General features: G+C 34.1%; 1 pseudogene; it reads left to right on the top strand.

The window, feature by feature from the left end:
• Positions 1-1,569: 1,569 nt before the first annotated feature.
• On the top strand, positions 1,570-9,491 carry LOC132620370 (ADP-ribosylation factor GTPase-activating protein AGD5-like; annotated as a pseudogene).
• The last annotated feature ends 6,612 nt before the right edge of the window (positions 9,492-16,103 follow it).

A 16,103-nucleotide genomic window follows, 5' to 3' on the forward strand; every position in this document is an offset into this window, starting at 1 on the left:
GCGATGAGAAACAAATTCTCATTGATACGCTGAGAAACTTTCTAAATTTTCCGTATGAAAACACTACTATTTAGATTTTTCCCATTTGCTTGTACTTTTTCCTTTGAGTTTCGCTTTTATTATATAAATAAAAAAGACTAGCCCTAGGCACCTCGCCTAGTGAATTTTTTTTTTTTTTTTTTTTAAATAACCACTAAACATTTTTGAGTGAAAAATTTAATTTGAGAGATTTTGCAATAATGGCAGGTACTATCTATCTTTTTAAGATTTTCGCACTCTTCAAAAATTTAGTCGTATGACATAAAAAGCCTCGCAATAGTCTTTGCTTTATTAAAAGCGTTGCCTTAAGGAAAAGTTACCCCGTTTAGGTCACTCTCGGAAAAATATTGCCCTTTTTGATAATTTACGCCACTCTTATGCTTAAAGGCCTAATTTGTTAGTGTATAAAATTGTCCGACAACGTAAATGATTAAAATATTTATCTAAATTAATATTTATTTCCCCCCTTAAACGTTTTACTTAATTAGTATTTCATCTATTGCAGTAAGGGTAGATTTAGAAAGGAAATTATAAATCGTTTCTTATCTTTTTTAAACGTCAAATTTTGAAAGAAATTCAATTGATCAAAAACTACTAATATTTGAAATCGGATGAATAACATATATTATGTAGAATATGTTGTATGGATATGTTTGAAAATTATTTTAGAAAAGTATTAAATTCATTTACTTAAGTATAAAAATAGGTAGATGATGAAAAAACCTCATTGTGTTGGTCCCACCTCCAATAATATGAGGGGGGGGGGGGGGGGGGGGAACTGAAACAATAAGGTCTTTTTGCTACACTATTTTGGTCACAATGGCCTAAATGGGGTAAATTCATATGACAATTTAGGTGAAATTTAATAATTGAAAGTTGCTTAATGTCATTTTTATCTTTTATTCTCGAAGTTTATCTTAATTTAAAATTGTACAATAGAAATTATGATGGTTTTTACATAAGTGTGGTCAAATTTGAGTCAAATTGGTACGGCGATTTAACAACTCTCAAAAGGAAAATAATAATTAAATTGCTAGTATCTCCTCCTTACATGTTTTACTTAATTAGGTACTCCATTTATTGAGAAATAAGGGTAGATTTAAGAAAAAGTAATAAATCACTTTGTATCTTTTTAAAACACCACATTTTGAAACAAATTCAATTTATCAAAAATGATTAATATTTGAAATCAAAGGAATTAACATATATGTCTATATATATATATATAGTTTGGGTTATTGGGTATGGTTGACCTTTACTTTAGAAAAGTATTTATTTCATTAAATACTTTTTTTGTCTTAAAGTAAAAGATAAATATATAATGAAAAGACCTCATTGTGTTGGTCCGACCACCAATAATATGAGAAAAAAAAAAGGAAAATATTAAATAAATGTGATTGCTTATGCATGGAAATTTCAACTAAGAATAACTACCAAAGACGTCCTCTTCCACGCGGGGATACACGCAAGATTCCAATATAAAGCCGCTAAATATGATTTTCTTATTCATAATTAAATACAAAAAAAAAAAAAGAAAAAAAAAGTGTGTTTATATTATATATTTGAGAGTCCACTTTCAAATTTTCTTCTTCTTCTTCTTGTCGACTTCCTCCAATATTATAAATAGAAAGAGCAACAAAAAGAAAAGGAGTTTTAATTTATAGTGTTTGTGGTTCCACCATGAATGAGAAATCAAGAGTTTCAAAGGAGCTTAATGCTAAACATATAAAGGTACTTTCTTAGTTTCTTTATTATCTTTCTTTGAATTTGGTCTTCTTGGTTTTTTTTTTTTTTTTTTTTTTTCATATGTTATAATATTACTTACTGTAGTATTTTTCTTCCAACTAGAACTAGCTAGGAACTTCATTGTTATTACCTCGTAGCTAATAATTCTTTTTGATAATCTGTCGTTAGTCTGTCTCTAAATAGGATTAGCAAGGAATTTTATTGTTTAGCTATAGAATTTAGCCGTAGCTAATTCATGTTTTTTTAGAAACCCAAGTTTGCTTTTCAAATTCACAAATTTGACAGAATTAATATATATATATATATATATATATATATATATATATATATATATATATATGCTTGTGACTCATCATGTTCTTGGTGTTTTCTTTTTCTGGGGTAAATTGAATCTTGGATTATGTACCAAAAAGAACTTTTTCATGTTTAAATTTTGATGGGGTTTCAGTTAAACAGCTTTTGTTTAATTTCTACAACAAAAAAAAAAAGTGACTTTTTTTTTTTTTCTGGTATTGAATGTTTGTTCATAGTTATTCATATTTGACTGTTTTATTTGTAGAATTTTTCACTTTCTTGTGTGCAAAAAATTAAATGTTTATTGCTATTTGACTTTCCTTGACAATTAGGTGGTTGGTATTTGGAGAAATTCCTAATTGGCAGTGCCAACTATATGTCTACCTGTATTTCAATGGATATTGATTAATACAGGTCTTATTTATTTGACATGTCTGAGGTTGGTTAAGCATGATAGACTTAACTTCTCTATCCGAAAAAGAAAATATATATATATAGAATTTCGGGCTCTTTTTCCCTTTTTTTCTTTTTCTTTTTTCGCTTTAGCAATTGAAAGAACTAAAACGGTAGGGATCTAGTAGCTCAGTTGGTTGGCTATCTGAACTTTCACCTTGTTGGTGAGAGTTTGAATCCCCACATTGTAATCCCCTCCCCATTTCCCCTTCCCATACCCCCCTATGTAATAAAAATAATTAAAAAAAAAAAAGAACTAAGACGAACCAATATGTAAATAAGCTATATCGCTTGGACTCTCCAAAAATGCACTATTTTTGGAGGATCTGACACACACCCGTTGACATGTTTTAAGGGTCTGAGTAACATGGTAAATAAGTCTGTGTTCCGTGTATATCATTCCTGGAGATTAGTGAGCTGATAACTTCTGATTGTTCCAGCAACATAGTAAATATGTCCTGATTCTGAGTTGTGATTCATTTTGAAGTTGGTGCTATCACTAGAAAGTTGTGTTAAATAGTATGTTGTGGCTGTACACAGCTGTATATGTTGAGAAGGTCATTGAGGATTTTCTATACTTGTTTGACAATAATAGTGTTAGGTGCAAATGGAAGTTCAATAATTTTACTTGAATTATCAATAAGTAGTAGAGAAGGGGAGCCTTGAAGCAACAATAAAGTTATTTCATGTGGTCATGGATTCGAGCCGTGGAATCAACCACTTATGCTTGCATTGAGTTAGGTTGCCTGCATTACACCCCCTTGGGTACAACCCTTCCTCGAATCCTATGTGAACGCGGAATTCTTCGCGCACCGGGCTGCCATTTTTTATTAAGTCTAGTTTACTTAAAACTGAATATTCACCATATGAATAGAAGTCATTGGAAACAAGAAAATTTTCATTGTTATTTGGGTTGAATATGTGGTCATGAATAAAAACTCTAATGGTGGGAATTTCCTCTGTGCTAACTTGAGATTTTAGTGGTTTTCTTGAAGGAAAAAATCGATTTGGAAGGTCCTTTCCTATTCCTTCTACGTTGCAGGGTTAAATTAAAAAATACTCCTATAAGGGTTAAATTAAAAAATATACTCCTGTTGTTTTGACAATAGAGGGTCCCGTGGAGAAAGTGGTCAGAAATCTATAATAGAGTCGACCACAACGATCTAATTGGATATCTTTATGCATAAGAATACTAGAATCAGATGTATGGCATAGATATCAATGTTAACTGATCTTTTTTAACCAACAGCCAAATGACTATGTGTCTGTGTCTGAAAGTATTTCCGTTGTTAGTTCTCCTATAAGAGTATTCTAGTTAGCATAAAGCAACATCATGATAAGAAGAAATAAGAAAGGAGGAAAATTTTCCATTGAGATGTCATTTATATGGCATCTCTCGGGAATTAGAACAAGATCTAGCTTATTCAGGAATTGAACCATTGACTAAGAGAGTGCAGATTTGTAGAATCTAGTGTTTTAACTACCAAGTGTTCTTTCGGGCTGCTGTTGCTCTGGGAAAAGGTAGCCTTTAGTAGCCACTAAACTAGGCTAGTTCTTTGTAGACAGCATGTAGAAAAAACTTGAGGCTGAATATTGACCTAGTCATTAAGCCGATTTTAATAGTAGTCAGACATTTTTTTTGTGATTTACAATGTGGTTGCATATGAAAATATCTCAGTTCCCCTAATAGCATTCCATACATCTAAGTAACAACATCGAAGAAATTGCTGATGTTGACAAGAATAGAATGGTCAAACTTTTCTCTATCTCCAAAACAGACAACTTTGAAGGTATTTTTTCCATAAGGTATTGCAGAGGAAACATAATCAAAGTCGTCTCCAGTTAATTTCGTACCGAGTCATAGTAGTTGTTGTATATCAGAGAAAACATGTACTTAACATATATTCTTTCTTCTTTCAGAAGCTAGCAGTTTCTAAATATATTTTTTCCATAAACTTAAAGAACTAATACTGTTTCTCTAAAGTTCTAGTACTTCTTCAAGTAAATGATCTTTTCTTGTATCTTTCTCATAGATACTTGAGGGACTACTCAAATTGCCAGAGAATCGAGAATGTGCCGACTGCAAAACCAGGTATGTCTATGAGCATCACTATCTGTAACCAGGATTTGACATCAAGTTAATACTACAATAATTACTAGTTCATAGTCAAATATTTATAAATATTTAGTGAATTTCTTAATATGTATACCGAATTTGGGCAAAAGCTACTGGATTCACATGAACCTATAACCGAACTAGTAGCTCCGCCCCTGTCTATAATGTGGACTAGAAATGAAACAGAAAGATATATGCTTCCTATTTTCATTAAAAATAGAAAGAGAAAGACGTAAAGGCACACTTAAATGCCATTTAGGTTGCTTTCTTTCCATGACTATTTATTTTACACAGAGGTCCAAGATGGGCTAGTGTGAACTTGGGAATCTTCATATGCTTGCATTGTTCGGGTGTTCACAGGAGTCTTGGCGTACATATATCAAAGGTCCGGTTTCACAATTCTACTTCATTTTTGCTTTCTTTAGTTTTTACATATTGTTTGCTCCATCATGCTTTCATCCAGGAGTGGATCTGAATCCCTTTGGTGAAAATCTTGTCTTCACAGCTGCTTTTATTTTGTCATTTCTACGTGTTAGAATTGTGTTATCCCATTACGACTGATCACAACTTTTATGAACACTTATATTTACTTTTTCCCCATTCGTTCATTTGTACACTGAAGTCCAACTTAATTTTTTTTTTTTTTGATACTCAAAATCCTAGAAGTTGTCTCATAACCTGCTAATGGAACTTGTCATATTATCCGCATGCAGGTAAGATCTGCCACATTGGACACATGGCTTCCGGATCAAGTTGCGTTTATTCAAAGTGAGCCAACCGTGTTTTCCTCCTGTTCTTATTATTTTCTTCTCGTTGCATAACTTGACTTCTTCTTGCTTTTAGCAATGGGAAATCAGAAATCAAATAGCTATTGGGAAGCCGAGCTTCCTGCCAAATCCGACAGAGTTGGTATTGAAAATTTTATCCGAGCGAAGTATGACTTCAGTAGATTTTTCTGCAATTATCTTACTGTTACTGTATATTACCCTCCGTCCCAATTGATGTGAAGGTGTTTGATTGAACACAGAGTGTAAGAAAAAAGGACTTTTTAACTCGTGGTCTAAAAGAAGCCATGGGAATTTTTGTGGCTATTAGTCATTTCATTAAGGGTAAAATGGGACGTTTTAAGTTAAATTATTACTTAATATGTAAACATGTCATTCTTTTTTGGACTGACTAAAAAGGAAAGAATTTCACATAAATTGAGATGGAGGGAGTAAGCAAGTTTCTTCACCTGAAGTTGTAAGTGCTTCACTTCAAGATCAACTTTACTAGCTATCTCGATTCTGCTAGATATGTGGAGAAAAAATGGATACCACGAAACGGGAGCGTGAAATCATCTCCAGGTGCGAGAGGAGAACGTAGTTCAGCCAGTATACCTCAGATTAACAAGGATGTAGAGTTTATCAAGCGGAGCATGCCATTATCTCAAGAAAAGAAATCTTTTCAGTTACCAGATGCAGATAAATTAACACTTGCTTTGAGGAACAAAGTCAACAAAGTCCATCATGCACCTTCTGAATTACCTAAGCAGGTAAATACAACTTTTAGGATGTGTTTGGTGTAGATCCAATTTTCTTATGTTTGGTCAAAACATTTTTTCGAGGAAAATAAGTTCCTTAAAAATGAGAAAAATTACTTCCTTAATGGAAGTTGGAAGAACAAGTTCCATAAGTGACATTCCAAGTTCATTGTCTCCTCCCCACCCACCTAACGTCCCCAATCCCCACTCCTTTACCATTCCCACCTCCCTCCACCCTCGAACCCTCACTCCCGACCCCATCCCACCCCCATAATGTTTTGCTAGATTACGTATGAATGCGCCTGGGATAATATTTTCTTGCTAACATACGAAGCACTCGAAAATAAGTAAGAAATGCACTTGTTTTCTCTGAAAACATTTTCCATGAAAAACATCCTTTTTCAGACCAAACACACCCTTAGAATCTTTTTGGATTCCTATATATCTTGTATGAATTGATAAGATTTGGTGTCCAATATTCCGAGGAGGCTGCCCCTGATCCCAAGCCAGAAGTTGTTCAGAATGCAAAACCGGTAGCCTCTGTGGAAGAAGCAAAGCGAAAAGCTAATGTATTCCATCGTTGTCTGAATAACTAAAGTTCTTGACTTTCTCTTCATAATTTAAGATTGATAAAGGAATTTCATGTTTAGACATATGTTTAACAGGTTTCTCCTGATTCTCAGCAGAACGTTCTTCAAAAAGTTGAACCCTCAATCCCTTCAGTCGCAAAAGCAAAGCCAGAAGCAAATTTCTCCTCAACTGTATCAACCGCTAACATCAACCATGCTGCTAACGTTTCTAAAATTTATGTGGAGACCATGAAAGAAAATGGATCTGTGTCCAATACGCATTCCGTTGAAGGCCCCCAGCGTATGTTCCTCTATCTACAACATTTGTGTTAAGTAAAGTGGAAGTAATTATGATCTACTGCATATTCCTCGGAACTTAATATCTACTCCCTTTGTCCCAAATCATGTGAAGGTGTTCAGAGTACGAGGGTCTAACACTTAATTTTGACCATGAATTTTGGTATAGGTTCTTCAAATATTTTAATATAAAACTTACATATGTGAAAACTACACAACATATCTAATGATTCAAAATGTTTTTAAGAAGTTTGAGAAAATTATAATCAAAGGAAAAATTGTTTGACTCCCCAAACAGTAACACCTTATCATAAATTGGAACGAAGGGAGTATTAAATAACTTGACTAGAGTTGTTGATGTAAGATGCTTGAATCTATCACCACTAACTTTTTCTTCAAAATTTTCAGCAGCTGAACCAAAAGCAGTAATCCAGCAAAATGCCAGTCCTGCCACTATAGAGAACAAGAGCAAATTTGATGCTGGAATTGAGGAACTGATAAAAGATTTTCAATGGAATACGCAGCCGGTCCCAGAAAACCCCTTGAACAATGTGAAGAATGAGGTAATGGATCTCTTTAATGAGGTGCTTCCTTCATCATTTTTAGCCATATTTGCAAAATCCATCGGTATCCCGTATCCCTACTGGAAATCCCACCCATTGTAGGCAAGTTTAAAGGTTGAAAAACAACCATACAAGTTACAACTCGCTCTAGTAAATTCGAAGAGAAGCAGTAGACATTGAATCTCTAGTTAGTAGTTAGATAATAAAATAGTGCCACTCAGTGTTAAAATGTACAAATGCTATGGTCAAATGTGCTTTAGCGGTACTTCCCGATATCAGTGGCAGAGTCAGGATTTTCTCTAAGGGGAATCAAAATATAAAGAAGTAAACATAGGAAGCAGGCAAAGGGATTCATATCTATTATATATACATAAAAAATAATTTTGACCTTGTATATACAGTGTAATTTTTTGAAGAAGGGTGCGGTACCCCAGCTACTCCCATGCCCGAATACTGTATTTGTTAGAATTTGGAGCAGTTGTTAGAATTTCTTATGATATGCAACTGAGAGAGATTCTTGCTAATGACAAGAAAGGGGGGTTGGAGGTGGGGGTTGTTCTTATATTACCGGAGCGGTTGATTCATTTCTTGATCTAATTGATACCTTATTCATCTAGTCTCACGTGGAGTGTCCTACTTTTGTCCATCAGCAGCAACAAAAGTCGCCAGCTCCACAGCAGCCTCGTTTCACCCCCGCTACTGTGAAGCATTTTGGCAGTTCACAAACGGCCTATCAATATTCAAACGGTAATCAGTTTTTTTTCTCAGAACTGGGGAGGCATTGGCAGTCAGGTCCACGGGGCTAAGCAGGTCGGTCTATTGAATGTAACGAGGTTTTTTCCTCAAATACTCTAAATCATGCATTCTCTCCTACTTATCCTCGACTTTTCGTCCAGATGGGAAGCACTCAATATTTACATGCGTCTATGCCAGCGGCCTATGCTCTGAATCCCAGGTACTCGAAGCATTATATATCTATGTTCGCAAATTTTTCATACCGCGTTCACCTCCTTGTTGAGGCGATGTGTATTTTCCCTTCTTTAGCCTAATAGTTTGTTTGCTCAAGCTTCTAAGAAGCCAAATGTGCTTATTGTTTTTTAAAAAAAAAATGCTTATTTTAGAGAGTGGGGTGTTTGGCCAAGCTTTTAGGAACAAAATAAGTGCTTTGAAGTAGCAGCAGAAACTGATTTTTAGAAGTTGTGAAAATTAGTTTTTCCCCAAAAGCACATTTGAAACTTTGACCAAGCACAAATTGTTGTTCTAATGTTGGCAAATGTGTTATTCAAGTTGACTAGCCAAACACAAACTGTTATTCACCAAAAATACTTTTTCAAAACAAGGAGGTGCTGGAAGCTTGGCCAAACAAGCTATAAATCTTTGGTAACAGACGAAAGAAACATTGCACTTGTTAGAGAATGTTATGCTATACTCTAGCTCCGCCCTTATCCAGAAGTTGTATAAAACGTGAATATGGACCGTTAATACCTTCACTAACTATACGATTAGGTAATAATCTTTTGTTTTTCCGAATTTGCAGCATGCTTTCTGCAATGCCAGTAGCTCCAATGAATGGAATAACACCAACAGGAGCTATTAGGCCTTTGTCAAGTTTTCCAGGAGTTCCAGTTGTTCCAATGCAATCAGGACACCAATATGATCTCTCATCGTTAACGCATGAAATATTCTCAAGACGATAAATATTACTACAGAGATTAATTGTGATTCTTTTTTTCTCCATTTATTTAGAATCTGCAAATATTGTAAATGTAAAGAGCAGTTCCACAGAGACTTCTCCCTTTTTTTCTTGGAGGTGTTAAAAGCATAACAGGGAACTATACTATGTACAATGAATTATTGTTTGGTCCATGTTATGGAAAGCTGTTCTTTTATTAGGCATGGTTGAATTTTAATATTCATGTGTGAGTCTCTGCATTTCTGAAGGGTGAAAAGAACTTATCCACGCTTGGTGTTAACATCAAACCACTTAGGTGCAGAATGAAGATTCAACGAGTAGACAACAACTTAAATTCTGATTTTGGATCCTTGTGATATATGACTTGATATATTTAACCTTCAACTAATTAAAGTGTGTTTTTGGTTTTTCTATGTAGGAAATATATTATATTTGGATTACATTTATAAGTATATTATCCTCAAATATGGAATAACAGTATAAGCTTGACTTAACACACGGACAATTAAATTGTGGAACAGTTAATAATTCTAGAAATTTGTAAATATTGACAAGTAAAGGGATCAAAAGTATATATTTAAAGTAATTGAAGGTTAAATGTGCATAATTAAATATTACAGGGGTTAAAATTAGAATTTACCAAAATTGAGGACCAAAAATCCTTTTGCAATCATAAGCATTCTTCTGCTTATTGGAATTCTAATGAATCTTAAACTTGCAGAGGGAAGGAAATATTGGAAAACCAAATCTCTAATTATTTAGATTGTCTTGGTGTAGTAAGTACTCTTTCATGTTTAATTAGACGTTTCGATTAGAGTTATGAAAATTAGTCACTTTTAATTAGAGGTTTCAAACTAATCAACCAAAACAAATATCAAACGCGGGATAAGGAAAAAACAAAAACCAAAAAAAATAAAAAATCATGTATTGATGTGTTGGCCTAATTTACTAACAATAAGTTAAGTCCTCAGTTCCCTACGTTTGTCGAGTCAATTTTGGACTAAGATGTTCCCATCATAATTAAGTTATACCTAACATTAAACTAATGAGTAACAGCCGACCTATATGTATTCTTGCTTGACCTTATCACTTGTCTTTCATCTTTACTTCATTAAAAAAGCCTATCCAATAGCATCTCATATCTAGCTTCTTCTTTTTTCTTTTTTTCCTTTCACTCCAGCACTCGAATATCAAAATCAATTCAAGTTTAACAGAAATAAAATAATTAGTTAATTAACCAAAATTAAGGTATAGAACATCCTCATAAACAAGCAATATCAATAGAGTATTACTGGCTTAACTAGTTGATCGACATGAAAAAATATTAGATGTAGTTGATAAGAGCATGTAGAAACGTGTGCAAGCTAAAAAAACAAAAAGATAAGGATCAAGGAAATGAAATCACCAGTCTATTCAGAAGTGGGTCCGTCCAGTGATAGAGTCAGAAATTTATATATCAAATTTAAAATAGCAATTTTCAACTCGGGCCCTTGTCATTTCATTAGAATTTTCACTTATATCAAGAGGATTCAACAACTTATATATAATTAAAATAAAATTTGTTTGGTTTGTAATTCCAGTGAGAGATAAAACGCTTCCGATTAAAGGCGATTTTATTTTCAGGACTCAATCGAAACCTATAATGAAGAATGGGGTAATAATTTAGAGTCCGGAGCCTAAAGGGTATAAAAATACACGGTATAAACCAAAAGGGGATAGCTAAAAATTTACAGACCAAAACGGGCATAACGTGGATTGATCCACGTTATACCCCAATTTTTTTTTCCATTGTCAGACATTCACGGAAAAATTAAAAAAAAATTAAAAGGTATAACGTGGACGGATCCATGTTATACAAATAATTTTGTATAACGTGGATCAGTTCACGTTTTACAATATATATTTGTGAAACGTGGTATTGTCCACGACTCACATTCACATTGTTGCCCTAAATTTTCAGCTCTTTCTCCTCCGCCTCTTCCTCCATTTTTGAAGTTACAGAACCTCTCCATCTCCTTCTCCTTTTCCTTCTCCTCCATTTATTTTCTTTTTAAACCTTGCATTACAGTCTAATTTTTGGAGTAACTTCTTCATTTTTATCTTTTGTTGCTATTTAAATTAAGATATTTTTTCTAACTCATATAATATTGTATATTTATAGTAGATGTAGATATCTGTTTGTCTTATATATCTTAATTGTTATTTTTTATTTGCGTTATTTTAATACGTATAAGATATATGTTTGTGTTATTTGTGTTATTTTAATTTGAAATTAAGATATGATTGTTAGAAGCATTATTATATAAAAGGTCCGATTTATTTAGTAGCACTTTCGAAGAAATTTGTTGTTATGTTACTATTATTTTTATGGATTGTTATATAAAAGATCTGAATAACTAATTGTTTTTCATTGTACCTTTAATGTGATATTTATATAGCCAGAAAAGTGAAACTTAATTAATGCCTCAGTAGCCAAAAAAAAAAAAGATACTTAAAATGTCATGATAATGCTTTATTATATGGGACCTAAGTCTAAGTGGGTGGACAATTATTTTGTCTATACCTTATAGGTATTAATATGGTCCACTATCAGTGGTTTCAAATAAGGCGTATGGAAGTTGGCTTTATCTAGCCAGTGCATATTTGTTCTGCTAAAATTGGAATAATATATTTTTTTAATAGTAAGTTACTCCAAATAGCTTGATCTGGACTTCATTTTTTTTTTGTATATAAGGTATGGAGTTTCCACTGGTATGTGTACATCCGGGGCCAGAAGTGTACGATGTGTTAACACTCCAGGAGAAGCATCGATCACAGGCTGTGTGGGATGGTGCCTTGAGAGGACCGACCAGATGCCTGTTTCCTCGCCGCGCGGATACGAATTTTAGAAGCACGTGAGGCGTCATCCTCGCATCCTTGACTACTTTGGCCTGTGTGGATTTGGGGGAGTAGTAGAGGTAGGATGTGTATCATATGATTGGGCAATCATCACTGCACTTATAGAGAGATGGCGTCCTGAGACGCACACCTTTCATCTGCGTACAGGTGAGGCGACCATCACATTACAAGATATTGAGCTCATGCTTGGCTTGGTTGTTGATGGTAATCCCTTGAATGATCTTAATGCTAGAAATATAAGTATTGTTGGGTGGCAATAATTGATCCATGAGCTTACTGGTTGGGCACCCGGTCTGGATTGTTTTAATGGTGTTAATAGGTTAGAAGAAAATAAATTAATTGAATATATTAGAGGCTTATATGACATTACAGACCAGACCCCAGAAATTGATGTGCCACAGCGGGTTAGGTTGTACTTGCTATGGCTTTGTGGCGGCACGATATTTCCGAATAAGTCCGGTGACTTACTTAATTTAGACTATTTGCTTGACATGCGTGACCTTAGAGCAATGAGTAGACAAGCTTGGGGAGCGGCTGCATTGTCATATTTGTATACTTGTTTATGCCGCGCTTCGTTGAGGAAAGGCAAGGATGTGTGTGGATTCATTTCCTTATTGCAGGTACGTGACCTTTAAAATTATATAATTTTATTTGGTTGTCCTATTTGATAGTTATAAGGTTTTTATGTATTTATTTTAAATTTTTAATATAGGTTTGGGCTTGGGAGAAAATTATACCGATGCAGCCATCACCCAGGGCCCTTCAGCCACACACGGCTCTTGCACGAAAGTGGACTCATCGTAAAGCTCGCGAAAATGAGGCACGTGTTGTGCTACCCATATGTAGGGATGTATTGGACAACCTAACAGATGGTCAGGTATTTTATCATAATTATGATTGTTAATGGTGTTTTGATATAATTATTATCATGTAATTTTATGTTCTTTCTATCGTAGTTTGTGTGGCAGCCTTATTCAGAGGCCATCATTAATGGACTCCCTGAGTGGTGTCGGCGTGGCCGAGTTATTTGGATGGCGCAGGTTCCCCTTATTTGTGGGATCTATCGAGAGTGGCACATGGTAGACCGCGTTCTCAGACAGTTCGGTAGGAAGCAACATATTCCGGGACCATGTGCTGAGATTGATCCTTTTCATTACAACCGTGACAAGCGGTATGCTATAACAATGGAGGATCAACAAAAGTTTACACAAACGGACTTTTTGTGGGAAAATTGTCGACAAAGGGTAATTCTGGCCGAGTATGAAACTCAAGACCCAGAGTCATTATCAGAGTATTTTTGTTGGTATCGACGTCACTCGCGCACTTTCATAGGAAATTCTGCGCATAAAGTGGATAGAGGATACCAACACATGGCAGGCAGGCATGAGGCACTGGTACGTACATTACATTTCATTAAATGTTTGATGTCTTTATATGTGTCTTAGACCACTATCAAATCTTGTATTTGTTTTTTAGGCTTTAGGACATCAAGAATCGTACAGGTTGGCTCAGCAGACTATCCAAGATCCAACCAAGTCTAATGAAGTGAAGGAAATACCAGAGATGTTTAGCCACATTAATACAGAGTCCATGGCTGCTGCCTCTCTGGGGACGATGTTGAGTTTCGCTCCCAATTATATACCACCGACAGAGTATGTTGAGTCGCCTACTGTGCAAGTTGTTATACTTCATTTTAACCGGGTTGAAACGAGTACAACATATTGGAGATTCCTATTTTTTGCTTTGTTTTAAGGAGTCGCCACCTAATTGATTTTAAGGTGAATTAGGGCACCTAATTATTAACTAAGGTAAAGCTAAACTAAACCTCCGTTAATAGTCTGCTTAATCAGTGTGATTCTAGGTAAGGGTTCTATATTATCCTAAAGGGAAGGGGTTAGGCATCTTTTAGAATCCGTTAACTACGGTTATCCAGCCAAACTTAGGTTAATTAATTAATGCTAAATAAGATACCTGAAATTTTAAGAAAAGAGCTAAGAAATGTTGCTAAGATTTTTTTAAGAAAGAATATAAGAATGTTGCTTAAGATAGGAGTTAGAGAAAATATAATAATTTGCATAAAAGTAGATTTTAAATGCCATTTAAAATCAAACTTTTAAAAGTTGCTCAGAAAAAAAAATGCTATTTAGAATAAGATATGTAGAAAATATAATAATTTGCATAAAAGAAAAACTTCAAAAAGCCATTAAAATAAACTTATAAATGTTGCAAAGACTTTAAATAATGATACTGTTTAAAATAAGATTTGCATGAAATATATAAGTAGAAGAAAACGCGAGTTTTTGCAGTGTTTAAATAAATATTTGAAACAACTCAAATGGTGAGATATTAATTGATTTTGCGATTTAAGAGCCTAAACAAAATATAAAAACAGCTAATGTGAGCTTTCTTTATCCTTTTATTAACTATGCTTAAAGATATGTGTAATTGACTCAAAACTTAAAGAGTTATTTATAAAATATATTTGCATGTTAGTGAAATTCTGAAATTCCTAAGATAGTAAGAATAAAAATGATTTCTTTAACCCAAAATATGTAGGCATGCTATTTGCAAATCAATTATTCCAATAAAAATAAATACTATATATGCTGTAAATATAAAAGAAACTTAGGGGGCTAATGATGAATTTCTCTCTTAAATTAACTACCCGTTATGCTAAAGCTAACCCACTAATTTTGCTAAGGTTCATTTTATCTAAGGAAACAAATAAACAAAGTAAAGTATTAATTGTGCAATACAAAATTTACGGCATAAAAAATAAAATAGAGGGGCAAATGCTGTTAAATGGGCTCAGCCCATTTTCGGACCGTTAGCCATACTGCTGTTGGAATGGGTTCAGCCCATTTCCTAAAATGGCTGTTGCGGATCTGTTTTGCTGCTGTTGGGCGACTTAAAGGCTATTATGTTGGGTTTTAGCCCAACTCCGAATGCGGAAGAAGACGAGTCCCTTGGACTCGTACGCGATAGTCATGCGTAAAAAAAACAAAAGGAAAGGATTAGTATGTAATTAATAAATAAGGCTGAACATATATAATGTATTAGCACAATATGAAAAAAAGCTATCCTGAAATGGGTACAAATTAATTCCTATGGTTAACCTTTTTCTTTCTTTAAGAATGTGATAAATGTTACCGCTGAACAACAAGTCATCATGCTCACTTTGAAAGAGAAACGAAAGTAATTCTCAAAGACATACTAAGGGGTCATAGATCATTCAAAACAGAAAAGAGTGGGACCTTAAATACTTAATATAATTCATCAAGCTAGAAATAAAGGAAACTTAACTATTCCTATTGCGTATAATCAGGTAGAAGAACCATACGAATAAAGTGCCGAAGTAAATGTGGCAACAACAACTAAAAATAACAAGAAAAAAAAAGGAGCAGCAATGACAAGATTTTAGTACATCAATGGTATACAGATCCTTAGATCAGACAAGAAAAATATATAAGAGGGGAATCTTCCAATAACTAAATTCATTGACTTTGTCAGAGACCATCATGTTATATACATGAACACACAGCAGTTCCGTCAACTTGATTCATAACCAGATTTTATTGCTGAAAAACATTATCATATTGTAAAGAAAACATTTTCCATCAAAGGGATCCCTAGGACACTACCACTAGTGTCAACAACAACGGACAAAGAGGCGACGAAAAAAATGACAACTGAAAGTGTACACTAAAGGGATCAGGAATCATCATCAAGGAAGACATACTTTGTCTTTAAACACATAGACAGGCACCAGTTTAGATGACATTACAGATTTGAAGCTGAATCTTTAAGAGAAATATGTCATCCGCTCTCTATTCTGATTTTTTTATCTTGTTAAAGAATGGCCAAAGAAAAAAAAAACCTATTCAAGTCGTCTTTTACTAACGAAACAATGAGC

Source organism: Lycium barbarum, chromosome 11 (assembly GCF_019175385.1).
Source record: "Lycium barbarum isolate Lr01 chromosome 11, ASM1917538v2, whole genome shotgun sequence".
Lineage (NCBI taxonomy): Eukaryota > Viridiplantae > Streptophyta > Magnoliopsida > Solanales > Solanaceae > Lycium > Lycium barbarum.